Source organism: Macaca fascicularis, chromosome 17 (assembly GCF_037993035.2).
Source record: "Macaca fascicularis isolate 582-1 chromosome 17, T2T-MFA8v1.1".
Taxonomy (NCBI): domain Eukaryota; kingdom Metazoa; phylum Chordata; class Mammalia; order Primates; family Cercopithecidae; genus Macaca; species Macaca fascicularis.
The window spans coordinates 53,937,339-53,955,922 of record NC_088391.1 but is presented as its reverse complement, the minus strand read 5'-3'; the positions used below and the strand labels follow the sequence as shown (position 1 = coordinate 53,955,922).

The window sequence follows — 18,584 nt, the reverse complement described above, 5'->3', positions numbered from 1 at the left end:
TACATTTTTCTTGGGTGGTAGGGGATTCCTATGGCCCAGTCATTCATATTTCATTCATGTGAGTAGTGGAGAAATTTTTCAAAAAGCAGAAAACCAGGAATCACGTGATCACAGGGTCCTCTCAGGCACTCACTAGCACCTAAACACTCTCTTCACTACTTCTAGACTCTTGCCCTGTGCTAGGCTGGTTTTTCTACTTTATTTCCCACCAGTTGTTTATAGTGTAAATCTTAAGATTGCCTTAAAGCTTACTATTTTAAAACTCGAATGGCACCTTCCAAAGTTTAAAAAAAAAAAATGCTTGCTTGCTTGAAAAATTTAAAATATTTACTCTCAACACTGTTCTTCTGATATAAGTTTCTGGATCATATTTTGGACCACTATAGCAATCATTCTTTCTTTATGTAATCTTGCCATCAAATTTTCAGTGCTTCTAACTAAAAAAGAGGGTTGTTAAATCTGTTGGATTAAGTCATGTCACGCAGTCATAGAAAATATTCTAAAAATCATAGAAACTTATTAAAACAGACCTTTATTTCATTTTCCCATTTTATTTTAATTATGGGTCAGTGGTTGCTCTGCTTAATGTCATCTAATTTGTAGGACTAAAATGACAAATCAGCTTCCATCTGGACTATTTCCATACATCAAAGCAGAAGAGAAAAGACATTTGCACTTGATTCATGCGTTTCTACCTTTCATTGCCAACAAGGGTCACGTTCACATTTCTGAGTCGAATGGGGAGAGATTGTAGTCTTGTATGGAAGGTGACTGCCAGGAAGAAAAACACATGTAGCATGGTCACCTATGCAGAAGGCCAAGTGCTATGTTGCCACAATTTTACTACTCATAACTATGACTCATCAAATATATAAAATACAGTGTGTTATAGAACATTTTACATTTATTATCTCAATGAATTTTCACCCTAATTTTATGAGTACATTTGCCTAGACCACAGAAATTTTAGTGACACTTCTTGTATAAACCCAATCCTGTGATTCTTGGTTTTCTGCATTTTGAAAAATCTCTCTGCCTCTCATGTTAATGAAATATGAATGACCACATGCTACTTCATAATTATAGCACATTGCATTTATGTAGTATCTATATTATACAGGTGGTTCTTCCAGTTTTTCACTTGTAAAATCAATTGATTCATATATGTATTTAGCAAGTATGCACAGAATGTCTAATATGTACCCCCAAATTACTCTGGGGCACAGTATTGAACAAAGCAAATATGTTGCCTACTATCATAGAGCATATTGTCTAGTGAACAACAGAGACATATCACTAAAGTGATGAATAATTTCCAAATCGTATATAGAGATTTGCAAACACCTATGGTAGTTGAACCTATTTTACTCTGTGCATTTAGGGAGATCACTCTGAGAATCCACTTTTATACTGAGATCTGAAGGTGAGTGGACACATTGTTTCCAATAAAAGCACTTTATAACTAAAGCATATCATATTCTTGACCATAATTATATAATCAGGCATTTGTTTAATCGTTAACTCCACCATCACTCAGTGTAGTGTTGTGCATTAAATGATGAAAGTTTTCTATTTACCCACAATAAAAGTTCAATTGTAGTTGTTTAGCACATTCTCAAGATTTTTTTTTTTTGACTAAGCAGTTTATCAAAAAAGCATCAACTTAAGCATTTCTAAAAGATGGTGAGAGCTGCAAAAAGAGCATTAATATATTTTGAGGCTGTAGGTGATCTCTTCTATCTCATCTCACACAACTTCTATCCTTCCTGTATTATTCTGGATGAACACAGACTATTCAGAAGAGCCTGCAGACAATGACCTCATGCACTTTGTGGCCTGCGGTAAAATTGCTATTCATCAAGTCAGTTCCTTTTGAACTTAACTCTCACAGTTAGTTGCCCTTGATTCATCACAGTTGTCATTCTCAGTACAGCTCAAACATTGTCCTTCTTTGTCAATATAGATTTATTTATGAGCCTTATTTTTATGTAAATATCTAAAATAAATATAAAACATGATGTTTTTCCTCATGTGAATGTGATCAACACATTTCGGAGCTAAAATAAATTTTATAATATTGTTGAAGGGTTATTTCTCTATGTAGGCAACTTTGTATATAACTTTTTTTCCTCTATGCTAATGTTTGTTATTCTTCTGAAAATCAACAAGGTCTGTTTTATTACAAATTTATATAATTATTTTTGACCAATATAGTAGCAGCAATGTAGGAGGAATATTTTTCACATCAAGTTTAGGATTACAGTAATCACCAATGACAAATTTTAATGTTAACAATGTTCCCCTCACAAGTAACAAATGACAGTACGTTTGCAGACAAAATCCTTGAGAAACAAGTTAAAAATACAAAGGGAGGAAAAACTGAAAAGGGCGCGAATCTTCTACATGTATATGTAATTATCTTGGACAAATGCTCTATTACCTATTTCATGATAATTAATATTAAACCAAGTCAATTTATAAAAATCTTTATACCAAAAGGAGTCTCTAATTTTTAATTGTCCAAACAGTGCCTCAACAATTAATCAGTAATCCAATATACAAGTTAAAAAATAAGGGGTGTGTGTATGTGTTAAACTAAACAAAAGTACAGCAAAAGAAATTATTATCCTTTGACAGAATGATTGCTGGTTACAAGACAGTGCTTACTTAACAAAACCAGGCATGAGAAACGAAAAAATAATATAATGTCTAAAATGGAAATAGAAGAAAATGCTCTTATCTCAATTTATTGAGTGTTCTCTCATGAGAAGAAAAGAAAGTCTAAATATTCTGTTATTTCTATCATGTGCAATGAGAGAATTGCTTTTCTATCTAACCCAGACTTTACTTTTTGCAACTTAATATAAATTCTCCCTGGCATCCTTGCTTTTGATTCTTTTCTCAAATAAGTTTTGGCTCGTATTATATTATTTTAAGTGCATTTCTCCTGGTGGAATAAAGAGTGATTAAACATTTGCATTTCTATTACAATGTTAAGGTACTCTTCTTTTTTTTGAAATATTTTATCCACACCTGACCCTCCATATTCCATTAAACGCTAATTTCCCTTTGTTTTGCATTATCAGTCACTGTTTCAGAAATTTATATTTGATACCTGAAAAAGACATTCTTGTTATTTGTAGTCATATATAACCAATTCGTTATTAAATAAAGTTATTTTTTAAGCAGCAATGTATCAGTAAATATACTGTGAGGAATAAATTATTCTAAGAATCTGTGGGATGAATTAGACCAGAGAATAATTTGATTCAGATTACAGATTGTCTCTCTACTCCTCATTTAATGTTCCATTAAGATTATTTTTTAATCAAGCCATGTAGAATCAAAATATCCAATAATATAGTCATGAATTGTCATAGGAATCTGGCATTAATCATATGCTTCTTATTAAAATACAAAGGTTACTCTATCTTCCTGGAAATAATAATTCACTTTTCTCTGTCTTTTATGATGCAATTTAAAATTTTCCGATGTAAATGCTCCATCAAAAGCATAGGAATTTAAATTTTTGTATTTAGAAAAATGTCCTAAATATCTTATGGGCAGCTGATTAGAACTTTATCGATGATATTTACCTCAATTTTATAAAATATTTTGCAATTAATAAGGCTAAGGTAATAATAAGGTAACTAAGCTAAGTAAAGCCTTTGTTCATTATTTATATTTATTGTATGTCACTTATTTAAATATACAAAAGACAGGGGAATAGGCATTATTTTTTGTCTTTTTAAATAAGTTTTACTTTTAATTTTTGTGGGTACATGTTAGATGTGTACATTTATGAGGTACATGAGATCTTTTGATGGAGGCATACCATGAATAATAATCACAGCAGAGTAAATGGGGTATTCATTACCTCAGACATTTATCCTTTCTTTGTGTTACAAAGAACCCAATTATAATGCTTTAGTTATTTTTAAATGCATGGTAAATTATCATTGACAGTAGTCACCATACTGTGCCATCAAATACTAGATCTTATTTGATTCAATCTTTTAATCAAATGGTGTAACTAAATCATTTTTATTTAATTTAAATCATTTAATTTAAATTTAATTTGGTTACATTTTCTTTTTTTTTTTTTCCTTTCACTTTTATTTTAAGTTGCGGAGTACATGTGCAGGATATGTGGTTTGTTACATAGGTGAATGTGTGCCATGGTGATTTGCTGCACAGATCATCCCATTACCTAAGTATTAAGCCCAGAATCCATTAGCTATTCTTCCTGATGAGCTTCCTTCCCGCACAACTCCCCTGACAGGCACCAATATCTGTAGCTATCCCCACTGTGTATCCATGTGTTCTGACTGTTCAGCTCCCACTTTTCAGTGAGAACATTAGCGTTTGGCTTTCTGTTCCTGCAAAAGTTTGCTGAGGATGACAGCTTCCAGCTCTGTCCATGTCCTTCCGAAGGACAAGATTTTGTTCCCTTTTATGGATTTTGTTCCCTTGTATTCCATGGTGTATATGTATCACATTATCTTTATTCAGTCTATAATTGATGGGCATTTGTGTTGATTCCATATCTTTGTTATTGTGAATAGTGCTGCAATAAATATATGTGTGCATGTATCTTTATAATAGAATAATTTATATTCTTTTGGGTATATACTCAGTAATGGGATTGCTGGGTCAAATAATATATCTAACTCTAGATTTTTGAGGAATTGCCACACTGTCTTCCACAATGGCTGAAATAATTTACATTCCCACCAACTGTGTAAAAGTGTTCCTTTTTCCCCACAGTCTCACCAGCTTCTGTTGTTTCTTGACTTTTCAATAATTGCCATTATGACTGGCATGAGATGGTATCTCACTGTGGTTTTGATTTGCATTTCTCTAATGATCAGTGATGTTGAGATTTTTTTTTTTCATGTTTGTTGACCACATGTATGTCTTCCTTTGAAAAGTGTCTGTTCATGTTCTTTGCCCACTTTTTAATGGGGTTGTTTGCTTTTTTCTTGTAAGTTTGCTTAAGTTTCTTATAGACTTTCCATATTAAAGCTTTGTCAGATGGATAGATTGCAAAAATATTCTCCCATTGTGTAGGCTGCCTGTTCACTCTGATGATACTTTCTTTTGCTGTGCAGAAGCTCTTTAGTTACTTAGATCCCATTTGTCAAATTTTGCTTTTGAAATTGCTTTTGGCATTTTCGTCATGAAATCTTTGCTTGTGCCAGTGTCTTGAATGGTATTGCCTAGAACTTTTTTTAGGGTTTTTATAGTTTCCAGTTTTACATTTAAGTCTTTAATGCCTCTTGAGTTAATTTTTGCATAAAGTATAAGGAAGGGGTCTAGTTTCAATTTGCGGCATATGGCTAGCCAGTTTTTCCAGCATCATTTATTAAATAGGTAATCTTTTCCTCAGTGATTGTTTTTGTCAGGTTTTTTGATGATCAGATAGTTATAGGTGTGTGGTTTTATTTCTGAGGTCTCTATTCTGTTCCATTTGTGTATGTGTCTGTTTTTGTACCATGCTATTTTGGTTATGGTAGCCTTGTAGTATAGTTTGAAATCAAGTAGCGTGATGCCTCCAGCTTTATTCTTTTTGCTTAGGATTGTCTTGGCTATTCAGGCTCCTTTTTTACTCCATATGAATTTTATAATAGTTTCTTTCAGTTCTGTGAAGGACGTCAGTGGTGGTTCAATGGGAACAGCATTGAACCTATAAATTACTTTGGGCAGTATGGCCATTTTTACAATATTGATTCTTCCCATTCATGGGCATGGAACGTTTTTCCATTTGTTTGTGTCTTCTTTGATTTCCTTGAGCAATAGTTTGTAATACTTGAAAAGGTCCTTCACTGCCCTTATTAGCCTTGTTCCTAGATATTTTATTCCTTTTGTAACAATTGTGTATCACAGTTTATTCCTGATTTGGCTCTCTTCTTGCCTGTTGTTGGTGTATTGGAATGCTGGTGATTTTTGTACATTGATTTTGTATCCTGAGACTTGCTTAAGTTTTTTTATTAGCTTAAGAAGCTTTTTGGCTGAGACAATGGAATTTTCTTGATATAGGGCCATCTGCAAATAAAGGTAATTTGACATTCTTTCTCCCTATTTGAATACCCCCGTTTTTTTTTTTTTTTTTCTTTCTCTTGTCTGATTGCCCGGGTCAAAACTTCCAATACTATTTTGAATAGGATTGGTAAGAGGATGCATCTTTGTCCTTTGATGGTTTTCAAGGGGGAATGCTTCCAGTTTTTGCCCATTAAGTATGATATTTGATGTGGGTTTGTTATATGTGGTTCTTATTATCTTGAGATATATTCCTTTCAAACCTAGTTTATTGAGAATTTTTGAGATAAAGTGATGCTGAATTTTATCAAAGGTCTTTTCTGCATTTATTGAGAAAATCATCTGGTTTTTGTTTTTAGCTCCGTTTATATGATGAATTATATTTATTTATTTTAATATGTTAAACCACCCTTGCACCCAAGGGATGAAAGCAACTTGAATATGATGGATAAGCTTTTTGATGTGCTGCTGGATTTGGTTTGCCAGTATTTATTAAAGATATTTGCATCAGTGTTAATCTGGGATATTAGCCTGAAGTTTCCTATTTTTGGTGTATCACGATCAGGTTTCTTGTATCAGAATGATGTTGGCTTCATAAAATTAGTTATGGAGGAGTCCCTCCTTTTCAACTTTATGGAATAGCTTCAGTAGAAATGGTACCAGGTTTTCTTTGTACCCCTGGTAGAATTCAGTTGTAAATCCATGTGGTCCTGGGCTTTTTTGGTTGGTAGACTACTTATTACTGACTCAATTTCAGAACTTATTATTGGTCTACCCAGGGTTTCAATTTCTTTCTGATTCAGTCTTGGGAGGATGTACATATTCAGGAATTTATCAATTTCTTCTAGATTTTCTAATTTACGTGCATACAGGTGTTTATAGTATTCTCTGATGGTTGTTTGCTTTACTGTGGGGTCATTGGTGATATCCCCCTTATCGTTTCTGATTGTGTCTACTTGATTCTTCTCTCTTTTCTTCTTTATTAGTCTAGCTAGTAGTCTATTTTATTGTTTGTTTGTTTTCAAAAAAAAAAAGAAAAAAAGAAAACCTCTTGGATTCATTGATTTGTTGAAGGAATTTTCATGTCTTTATCTTTCAGTTCCACTCTGGTCTTGGTTATTGTTTACATTCCACCTTCTTTGGGTTTGTTTGCTCTTGGTTTTCTAGTTCTTTTAGTTGTGATGTTAGGTTGTTAATACGAGATCATCCTAGCTTTTTGATGTAAGTGTTCAGTGCTACAAATTTCCTTCATAACACTACTTTAGCTCCATTGCAGATATTCTGACATATTGTCTCTTTGTTCTCATTAGTGTCAAAGAACTTCTTGATTTCTGCCTTAATTTCATTATTTACCCACGAGTCATTCAGGAACAGCTTGCTCAATTTCCATGTAGTTTTGTGTTTCTAAGTGAATTTTTTAGTCTTGAGTTCTAATTTGATTTTGTTTTGATCTGAGAGACTGTTATGATTTCAGTTCTTCTGCATTTGCTGAAGAGTGTTTTACCTCAGATTATGTGATCAATTTTAGAGTAAGTGTATATGACAATGAGAAGAATGTATATTCTGTTATTTGTGGGGTGAAGAGGTCTGTATATATCGAGCAGATCTGCTTGATCCAGAGCTAAGTTCAGGTCCTAAGTATTTTTGTTTATTTTCTGTTTTGATGTTCCATCTAACATGGTCAGTGTGGCATTAAAGTCTCCCACTATAATTATGTGGGAGTCTACATCTCTTTGTAGGTCTCTAAGAACTTGCTTTATAAATCTAGGTTCTCCTTTATTGGGTATACATATTTTTAGGAATAGTTAGCTCTTCTTGTTGAATTGACTCCTTTACCATTATATAGGGACTTTCTTTGTCTTTTCTGATCTTTTTTGGTTTAAAATTTGTTTTGTCAGAAAGTAGGTTTGCAACCCTTGCTTTTTTCTTTTCTCCATTTGCTTGGTAAATTTTTCTCAATCCCTTCATTTTGAGCCTATGTGTGTCGTTGCATGTGAGATGGGTCTCTTGAAGACGGCATACCAACAGGTTTTGACTCCATCCAGCTTACCATTCTATGTCTTTTAATTGGGACATTTAGCTCATTTACATTTAATGTTAATATTGCTATGTGTGAGTTTGATCTTGTCATCATAACCAAAGCTGGTTATTTTACAGACTTATTTATGTGGTTGCTTCATAGTGTAGTGGTCTGTGTACTTCAGTATGTTTTTGTAGTGGCTACTAACAGTTTTTCCTTTTCATATTTAGTGCTTCCTTCAGGAGCTCTAGCAAGGCAAGCCTGGTGGTGACTTATTCCCTCATCATTTGCTTGTCTGAATATAATCGTATTTCTCCTTCACTTATGAAACTTAGTTGGGCTGGATATGAAATTCTGGGTTGGAAATTCTTTTTTCTAAGGATGTTGAATATTGGCCTCAAATTGCTTCTGTCTTGTAAGGTTTACACTGAGAGGTCTGATAGATTTCACTTTGTAGGTGACCCAGACTTTCTCTCTGGATGCCTGTAACATTTTTTCTTTCATTTCAACCTTGGAGGATCTGATGATTATGTGTCTTGGCATTGACCTTCTTGTGAAGTATCTTTCTGGGGCTCCCTAAATTTCCTGAATTTGAATCTTGGCCTGTCTTGCTAGGTTGGGGAAGTTCTCTTGGAGGATATCCTAAAGTATGTTTTCCAATTTGGTTCTGTCCTCTCTGTCTCTTTCAAACAGCCCAATCAGTTGTAGGTTCAGTCTTTTTACATAGTCCTACATTTCTCAGAGGTTTTGCTCATTCCTTTTCATTGTTTTTTCTCTATTTTTGTCTGTCCATCTTATTTCAGAAAGATAGTCTTCAAGCTCTGAGATTCTTTTGTCTATTTAATCTATTCTGCTATTGATACTGTGAATTTCTCATGTTGTGTTTTTCAGTTCCATCAGGTCAGTTATGTTTCTCTCTAAACTGGCTATTCCAGTAAAAATATGGAATGCTTCACAGATGTGTGTGTCATCTTTGTGCAACAGCCATGCTAGTTTTCTCTGTATTGTTCCAATTTTAATATAAGTGCTGCCAAAGTGAGCATGACAGTATATTTTTAAAATCCCATATGGTTTGTATTTATACCCCATTTATTTACTGACTCCAGAATTATGAAGCAATTTTAAAAATAGTTAGCAAATTTCCCATATCTAGTTTGCTAACAGATTTCAAAGAGCCAAAACGTAAGCAAAAATAAAACATAATAATATGAAAGAATATACAGTATAATAATAAAAACTTATTTAATGTTAGGATTTACTATAATCCCTTATATTAATCCTTTGAAAAGTGCTTCCTTCTAGTAATATTTAACATGCTGGTTGATACATTCTAATATTTTTGTTGAGGTTTAATTGACATAAAATAATCAGTGCAGCAAGTCTTTAATTTGTTGAATTGATATGCATATAAGCCACTCAAATAAACATTGCAATTAAATTGATAAGTATACCCACCAGCCCCAAGAGTATCTTCTTTTGTAATTCATATAGAGTCCTACCACCTCTCCTTTCTGCAACTATTAATTTCCTTTCTGTCATTATAGTTTCTTTTTCTTTTTTTAAGCATTTTATATAAGTGGAATCTCACATTATGTACTCACTTCATGGGGTTTATTTTACTAACATGTTTTTGTTTTCATATTTATTCACAGTTTGGTGTTAATCAACACTTTAAAAATGTCTAAATAGTATTTTGTATAGGTATTCAATTTGTTTATTAATTTACCTGTTGATGGATATTTGGAATGTTTCCAATTTGGTGCTTTACAAATAAAGCTATAAAACATTGTCCGTAAATCTTCGTGTGAGCATAAATATCTAGGAATGAAATGTCTAGAATATATGCAAGTTCAAATTAGAAAGAATTTCTAAAAACTATATTATAGAAGAGGTGACTAGTAAGATGGCCAAATAGGAACAGTTCCAGTCTGCAGTTCCCAGCGAGATCAACACAGAAGATTTCTGCATTTCTAACTGAGATGCCCAGCTCATCCACTGGGACTGGTTAGACAGTGGGTGCAGCCCATGGAGGGCAAGCCAAAGCAGGGTGGGGAGTCACCTCACCCCAGAACCACAAGGGGTCAGAAATCCCTCCCCTAACCAAGGGAAGCTGTGAGGTACTGTGACATGAGGAACAATGCACTCCAGCCCAGATACTATGCTTTTCCCACAGTCTTAGCAACCTCCAGGAGATTACCTTGGGTGCCTATGCCATCAGGGCATTGCGTTTCAAGTGCAAAACTGGGCAGCCATTTGGTCAGACAACAACTTTTTTTTTTTTTTTTCATACTCCAGTGGCACCTGGAATACCAGTGAGACAAAACCATTCACTCCCCTGGAAAGGGTGCTGAAGTCAGGAAGCCAAGTGATCTAGCTCAGCAGATCCCACCCCCATGGAGTCTGGCAAGCTAAGATCCACTGACTTGAAATTCTGGCTATCAGCACAGCAGTCTGAAGTCGACCTGGGACACTGGAGTGTCATCAGGGGAAGGGCATCCACCATTACTGAGACTTCAGTAGGTAGTTTTCCCCTCACAGGGCAAACAAAGCTGCCACAATGTTTGAACTGAGTGGAGCACACTGGAGCTCTGCAAAGCCTCTGTAGCCAGACTGCCTCTCTAGATTCCTCCTCTCTGGACAGGGCATCTGTGAAAGAAAGGCAGCAGCCCTAGTCAGGGGCTTATAGATAAAACTCTCATATCCCTGGGACAGAGAACCCAGGAGAAGGAGCAACTGTGGGCACAGCTTCAGCAGACTTAAACATTCCTGCCTGCCAGCTCTGAAGAGAGCAGCTGATCTCCCAGCACAGGGCTCAAGCTCTGCTAAGGGACAGATTGCCTACTCAAGTGGGTCCCTGACCCTTGTGCCTCCTGACTGGGAGACACCTCCCAGAAGGACTTGACATACACCTCCCAGCAGGGGTCGACAGACACATCATACAGGAGAGCTCTTGCTGGCATCTGGCAGGTGCCTCTTTGGGACAAAGCTTCCAGGGGAAGGAACAGGCAGCAATCTTTGCTGTTCTGCAGCCTCTGCTGGTGATACCCAGGCAAAGAGGGTCTGCAGTGGACCTCCAGCAAATTCCAGCAGACCTGCAGAAGAAGGGCCTGACTGATAGAAGGAAAACTAGCAAACAGAAAGAAATAGCATCAACATCAACAAAAAGGATGTCCACACAGAAACTCCATCTGAAGGTCACCAACATCAAAGATGAAAGGTAGATAAATTCATGAAGATGAGGAAAAACCACTGCAAAAAGGTTGAAAATTCCAAAAACCAGAATGCTTCCTCTTCTCCAAAGGATCACAACTCCTTGTGAGCAAGGGAACAAAGCTGGATGAAGAATGAGTTTGACTAATGAACAGTAGCAGGCTTCAGAAGGTGGATAATAGCAAACTCCTCCAAGTTCTAACCCAATGCAAGGAAGCTAAGAACCTTGAAAAAAGGTTAGAGGAACTGCTAACTACAATAAGAGTTTAGAGAAGAACATCAATGACCTGATGGAGTTGAAAAACACGGGAGGAGAACTTTGTAAGGCATACACAAATATCAAGAGCCAAATTAATCAATCAGAATAAAGGATATCAGAGACTGAAGATCAACTTAATGAAATAAAGTGTGAAGACAAGATTAGAGAAAAAAAAAAATTAAAAGGAACAAGCAAAGTTTCCAAGAAATATGGGGCTATGTGAAAAGACAAAACCTATGTTTGATTGGTGTACCTGAAAGTGATGGGGAGAATTGAACCAAGTTGGAAAACACTCTTCAGGATATTATCCAGGAGAACTTTCCCAACCTAGCAAGACAGGCCAACATTCAAATTCAGGAAAAACAGAGAACACCACAAAGATACTCCTTGAGAAGAGCAATTCCAAGACACATAATCATCAGATCTGCCAAGGTTGAAACGAAGGAAAACATGTTAAGGGCAGCCAGAGAGAAAGGTTGGGTTACCCACAAAGGTAAGCCCATCAGACTAACAGCAGATCTCTCTGCAGAGACCCTACAAGCCAGAAGAGAGTGGGGGCCAATACTCAGCATTCTTAAAGAATTTTCAATCCAAAATTTCATATCCAGACAAACTAAGTTTCATAAGTGAAGGAGAAATAAAATCATTTGCAGACATGCTGAGAGATTTTGTTACCACCAGACCTTCCTTAAAAGAGCTTGTGAAGAAAGCACTAAATATGGAAAGAAAAATCCAGTACCAGCCACAGCAAAAACATACCAAGTTGTAAAGACCATCGATGTTATGAAGAAACTGCATCAACTAACGGGCGAAATAACCAGTTGGCATCATAATGACATGATAAGATTCACACACAACAATATTAACCATAAATGTAAATGGGTTAAATGCCCCAATTAAGGGACACAGACTGGCAAATTGGATAAATAGTCAAAACCCATTGATGTGCTATATTCAGGAGACCCATCACACATGCAAAGACACACATAGACTCAAATTAAAGGGATGGAGGAATATTTACTAGGCAGATGGAAAGAAAAAAAAAAAAAGCAGAGGTTGCAATCCTAGCTTGTGATAAAACAGACTTTAAATCAACAAAGATCAAAAAAGACAAAGAAGGGCTTACATAATGGTAAAGGGATCAATGCAACAAGAAGAGCTAACTATCCTAAATATATATAACCCAATACAGGAGCACCCAGATTTGTAAAGCAAGTTCTTAGATACCTACACAGAGACTTAGACTGCCACACAATAATAGTGGGAGATCTTAACAGCCCACTGTCAATATTAGACAAAATTAACAAGGATATTCATGACTTGAACTCAGCTCTGGACCAAGTGAAACTAGTAGACATCTACAGCACTCTCCACCTTAGGTCAACAGAATATGCATTCTTCTCAGCACCACATAGCACTTATTCTAAAACTGACCACATAATTGGAAGTAAAACAATCCTCAGCAAATGCAAAAGAACAGAAATCATAACAAACAGTCTCTCAAACCACAATGCAATCAAATTAGAACTCAGGATTAAGAAACTCACTCAAAACTGCACAACTACATGGAAACTGAACAACCTGCTCCACTGGGTAAATAACGAAATGAAGGCAGACATAAATAAGTTATTTGAAACCATTGAGAACAAAATGCAACATATCAGAATCTCTGAGAAACAGCTAAAGCAGTGTTTAGAGGGAAATTTATAGCACTAAATGCCCACAGGAGAAAACAGGACATATCTAAAATCAACACCCTAACATCACAATTAAAAGAACTAGAGAAGCAAGAGCAAACAAATTCAACAACTAGCAGAGGACAAGAAATAACTAAGATCAGAACAGAATTGAAGGAGATAGAGACACGAAAAACCCTTCAAAAAATCATTGAATCCAAGAGCCGTTTTTTTGAAAAATTTAACAAAAGAGATAGACTGATAGCCAGACTAATAAAGAATAAAAAAGAGAAGAATCAAATTGACACAATACAAAATTACAAAGGGGATATCTCCACTGATCCCACAGAAATACAAACTATCATCAGAGTATTCTATAAAAACCTGTGAGCAAATAAACTAGAAAATCTAGAAGAAATGAATAAATTTCTGGACACATACACCCTCCCAAGACTAAACCAGGAAGAAGTTGAATCTCTGCATGGACCAATAACAGGTTCTGAAATTGAGGCAGTATTAATAGCCTACAAACAAACAAACAAAAAAGCCCACGACCAGATGGATTCACACCCATCTTCTCTACCAGAGGTACAAAGAGGAGCTAGTACCATACCTTCTGAAACTATTCTAGCAAATGAAAAAGAGATACTCCTCTCTAACTCATTTTATGAGGCTAGCATCATCCTGACACCAAAACCCGGCAGAGACACGACAAACAAAATTTCAGGCCAATATTCCTGATGAACATTGATGCAAAAATTCTCAATAAAATATTGGCAAACTGAATTGAGCAGCACATCAAAAAGCTTATCGACCACAATCGAGTAAGCTTCATCCTTGGGATGTAAGGGTGGTTCAACATATACAAATCAATAAATATAATCCATCACGTAAACAGAACCAATGACAAAAGCAACATGATTATCTCAATACATGAGAAAAAGGCCTTCAATAAAATACAACACCACTTCATGTTAAAAACTTTCAATAAACTAGGTATTGATGGAACATATCTAAAAATAATAACTATTTATGACAAACCCACAGCCAATATCATACTGAATGGGCAAAAACTGGAAGCATTCCCTTTGAAAACCAGCACAAGACAAGGATGCCCTCTCTCACCACTCCTATTCAACACAGTATTGGAAGTTCTGGCCAGGGCAATCAGGCAAGAAAAAGAAATAAAGGGTATTCAGTTAGGAAAAGAGGAAGTCCAGTTGTCTCTATTTGCAGACCACATGATTTTATATTTAGAAAACCCCATCATCTCAGCCCAATATCTCCTTGAGCTGATAAGTAACTTGATCAAAGTCTCAGAATACAAAATCCATGTGCAAAAATCACACAAATTCCTATACACCAGTAATAGACAAACAGCCAAATCATGAATGAACTCTCATTCACAATTGCTGCAAAGAGAATAAAATACCTAGGAATACAACTTACAAGGGATGTGAAGGACCTCTTCAAGGAGAACTACAAACAACTACTCAATGAAATGAAAGAGGACACAAACAAATGTAATAATATTGCATGCTCATGGACAGGAAGAATCAATTCATGAAAACGGTCATATTGCCCAAAGTAATTTATAAATTCAATGCTATCCCCATCAAACTACCATTGACTTTCTTCACAGAATTAGACAAAACTACTTTAATTTTCATATGTAACCAAAACAGAACCTGTACAGCCAGGACAATCCTAAGAAATAAGAACGAAACTGGAGGCATTATACTACCTAACTTTGAACTACACTACAAAGCTACAGTAACCAAAACAGCATGGTGCTGGTACCAAAACAGATATACAGACCAATGGCAGAACAGAGGCCTCAGAAATAATACCACACATCTACAACCATCTGACCTTTGACAAACCTGACAAATACAAGCAATGGGGAAGGGATTTCTACTTAATAAATGGTGTCGGGAAAACTGGACCCCTTCCTTACACTTTATACAAAATTAACTCAAGATGGATTAAAGACTTAAACGTAAAACCTAAAACCATAAAAACCCTAGAATAAAACCTAGGCAATACCATTCAGGACATAGGCAGGGGCAAAGTCTTCATGACTAAAACACCAAAACCAATGGCAAAGAAAGCCAAAATTGACAAACTGAATCTAATTAAACGAAAGAACTTCTGCACAGCAAAAGAAACTGTCATCAGGGTAAACAGGCAGCCTGCAGAATGGGAGAAAATGTTTGCAATCTATCCATCTGACAAAGGTCGACTATCCAGAATACACAAGAAATGTAAACAAATTTACAAAACAAAACAAAACAAAACAAAAGACATCAAAAAGTGGGTAAAGGATATGAACAGACACTTCTCAAAAGCAGACATTTATGTGGCCAAAAAACATGAAAAAAAAGCTCAGCATCTCTGATCACTAGAAAAATGCAAATAAAATCCACAATGAGATATCATCTCATACCAGTTAGAAGGGCGATCTTTAAAAAGTCAGGAAACAACAGATGCTGGAGAGGATGTGGATAAATAGGAAGGCTTTTACACTGTTGATGGGAATGTAAATTAGTTCGACCATTGCAGAAGACAGTGTGGCGATTCCTCAAGGATCTGGAACCAGAAATACTGTTTGACCCAGAAATCCCATTACTAGGTATATACCCAAAGGATTATAAATAATTCTACTATAAAGACACATGCACACGTATGTTTATTGCAGCACTGTTCACAATGGCAAAGACATGGAACCAATCCAAACGTCCATCAACGATAGACTGGATAAAGAAAATGTGGCACATATACACCATGGAATGCTCTGCAGCCATAAAAAGGATGAATCATTTGCTGGTACATGGATGAAGCTGGAAACGGTCATTCTCAGCAAACTAACAGGGGAACAGAAAACCAAACACCACATGTTCTCGCTCATAAATGGGAGTTCAACAATGAGAGTACATGGGCACAGGGAGTGGAATATCACATACCAAGGCCTGTCGGGAGGTGGGAGGCTAGGATAGGGATAGCATTAGGAGAAATACCTAATGTAGATGACGGGTTGATGGATGCAGCAAACCACTATGGCACGTGTATGCCTATGTAACAAACCTGCACGTTCTGCACTTGTATCCCAGCACTTAAAGTATAAGGAATAAAAAATAAAAGATTAAAAGCTCATCATCATTGGTCATTAGAGACATGCAAATCAAAACCACAATGAGATAATTTCTCATGCCAGTTAGAATGGTGATCATTATAAAGTCAGGAAACAACAGATGCTGGAGAGGATGTGGAGAAATAGGAACACTTTTACACTGTTGGTGGAAGTATAAATTAGTTCAACCATGTGGAAGACAGTGTGGTGATTCCTCAAGGATCTAGAAACAGAAATACCATTTGACTCAGCAATCTCATTACTGGGTATATACCCAAATGATTATAAATCATTGTACTATAAAGACAAATGCACACATGTTAATTGCAGCACTTTTCAAAATAGCAAAGACTTGGAACCAACCCAAATGCCCATCAATGATACATTGGATAAAGAAAATGTGGCACATACACACCACTATGTAGCCATAATAAAGGATGGGTTCATGTTTTTTTTGTAGGGACATGGATGAAGCTGGAAACCATCATTCTTAGCAAACTAACATAGGAACAGAAAACCAAACACCGCATGTTCTCATTCATAAGTGGGAATTGAACAATGAGAACACATGGACACAGGGAGTGGAACATCACACATTGGGGCCTGTTGGCAGGTGGGGGGCTAAGGGAGGGATAGCATTAGGACAAATACCTAACAGAGATGACAGGTTGATGGGTGCAGCAAACCACCATGGCACCTGTATACCTATGTAACAAACCTGCACGTTCTGCACATGTATTCGAGAACTTAATGTATTAAAAAACAAAACAAAACAAAACACTACATTATAGAGGGTCAAATACCAAACTTAACATTTTAAGAAACTGCCATTTTTAATGAATAAAAATTTGTTTCAGCTTACTAGTGCATGCCAAATAATTGCCCATATAGTCATTTTCCTATCAGAATCATAAAATAATACACTCCTTTGTACTTTACACTTTCTTGTGTCAATGTGTTTCATTCTCTCTAATTATATGGCAAGAAATAGTTGGGATTCTTCAACTGAGGTAGTTGAACAGGAATTTGCTATTTATTATTATTATTATTATTATTATTATTATTATTATTAGAGACGGAGTCTCCCTCTGTCGCCCAGACTGGAGTGCAGTGGCGCGATCTCGGCTCACTGTAAGCTCGGCCTCCCGGGTTCACGCCATTCTCCTGCCTCAGCTTCCAAAGTAGCCGGTGCTACAGGCGCCCGCCACCAAACCTGGTTAATTTTTTTGTATTTTTGGTAGAAACAGGCTTTCACCGTGTTAGCCAGGATGGTCTTGATCTCCTGACCTTGTGATCCGCCCACCTCGGCCTCCCAAAGTGCTGGGATTACACGCCTAAGCCACCGCGCCCAGCCAGTATTTACTATGTATTTGCTATTCTCAACTATGTATCCACCAAATATTTTAATAGGTTAAAATTGTATGTTTTCAAAGAAGTTACAAATTTTAAAGACTTTAGTATTTAAATATTATTTAATAATGCGCATAGATATATATTTAAAATACAAAACTATCATTGTTAACTCATATTCAAATAGATAACTTCAAAAGTAATACTTGTTTTCAAAAGTAGTTGATTGTCAGTTAAATATTTTCCACTTACTATGTTCACAATGAAAAAAATTAAAAACTATAAAAACTGTTTTTTACATAGCTTGAAGTGATTAATTACTGTAAGATGCAAATTAACCAACATGTTGTAACCATCTCTGTAGTTTAAAACATTCCTCTATCTGATAATTTGGGAACTACCCAAATTTTCACACATTTATTAAAAAGATAAATATATTCAAGACATTAACATTTTAAGAGATTACCTCCTACATGAACATACTACATCTGACCACTTTATATGATCACCCCCACTAACCTTAATGCCTACTTTCTAATGATCACTATCATCTCATACCTGGACCTCCGTAATAGTCTCCTTGCTGCTTTCTTCACTTCCATTCTTACCACAAAGGAGCAGGAATGATTCTCCATGAACATAAGTCATTCCCTGTTCCTCCTTTGCTTAACACATTCCAGTAGCTTTCCATTACAACTAAAAAAAGTACAAACTCTGGCAGTGTTCTACATTTTCCTGTTGAGTAATTTCTCTCTCTTGGCCATGTTCGATATGCTCCAAGGTGAGCAAGATTTATGCTTGTTTTGTTGTCTCCCAAGAATCTAAAATATCCTGGAACACAGTAGGCACCCAATATGTATTTGTCTAGTGGATGAATAAAACATTTTGCCATTTTGTTTT

The 18,584-nt window shown here is 35.9% G+C and overlaps 1 long non-coding RNA gene and 1 other non-coding gene across 2 annotated transcripts in view; both read right to left on the bottom strand.

Annotated features, from left to right (window-relative positions):
- The window catches only part of LOC123569766 (uncharacterized), a 68,101-nt gene extending 49,771 nt beyond the window's left edge, over nucleotides 1–18,330 (bottom strand). The window contains exon 1 of the long non-coding RNA XR_006693565.2: nucleotides 18,243–18,330. This is a non-coding gene — a long non-coding RNA (uncharacterized lncRNA). The remainder of the gene's footprint in view (nucleotides 1–18,242) is intronic.
- Nucleotides 8,996–9,102, bottom strand: LOC123569942 (U6 spliceosomal RNA). Its single transcript, XR_006693814.2, has one exon. It is a non-coding gene; the product is annotated as a U6 spliceosomal RNA (small nuclear RNA).
- Nucleotides 18,331–18,584: the final 254 nt, after the last annotated feature.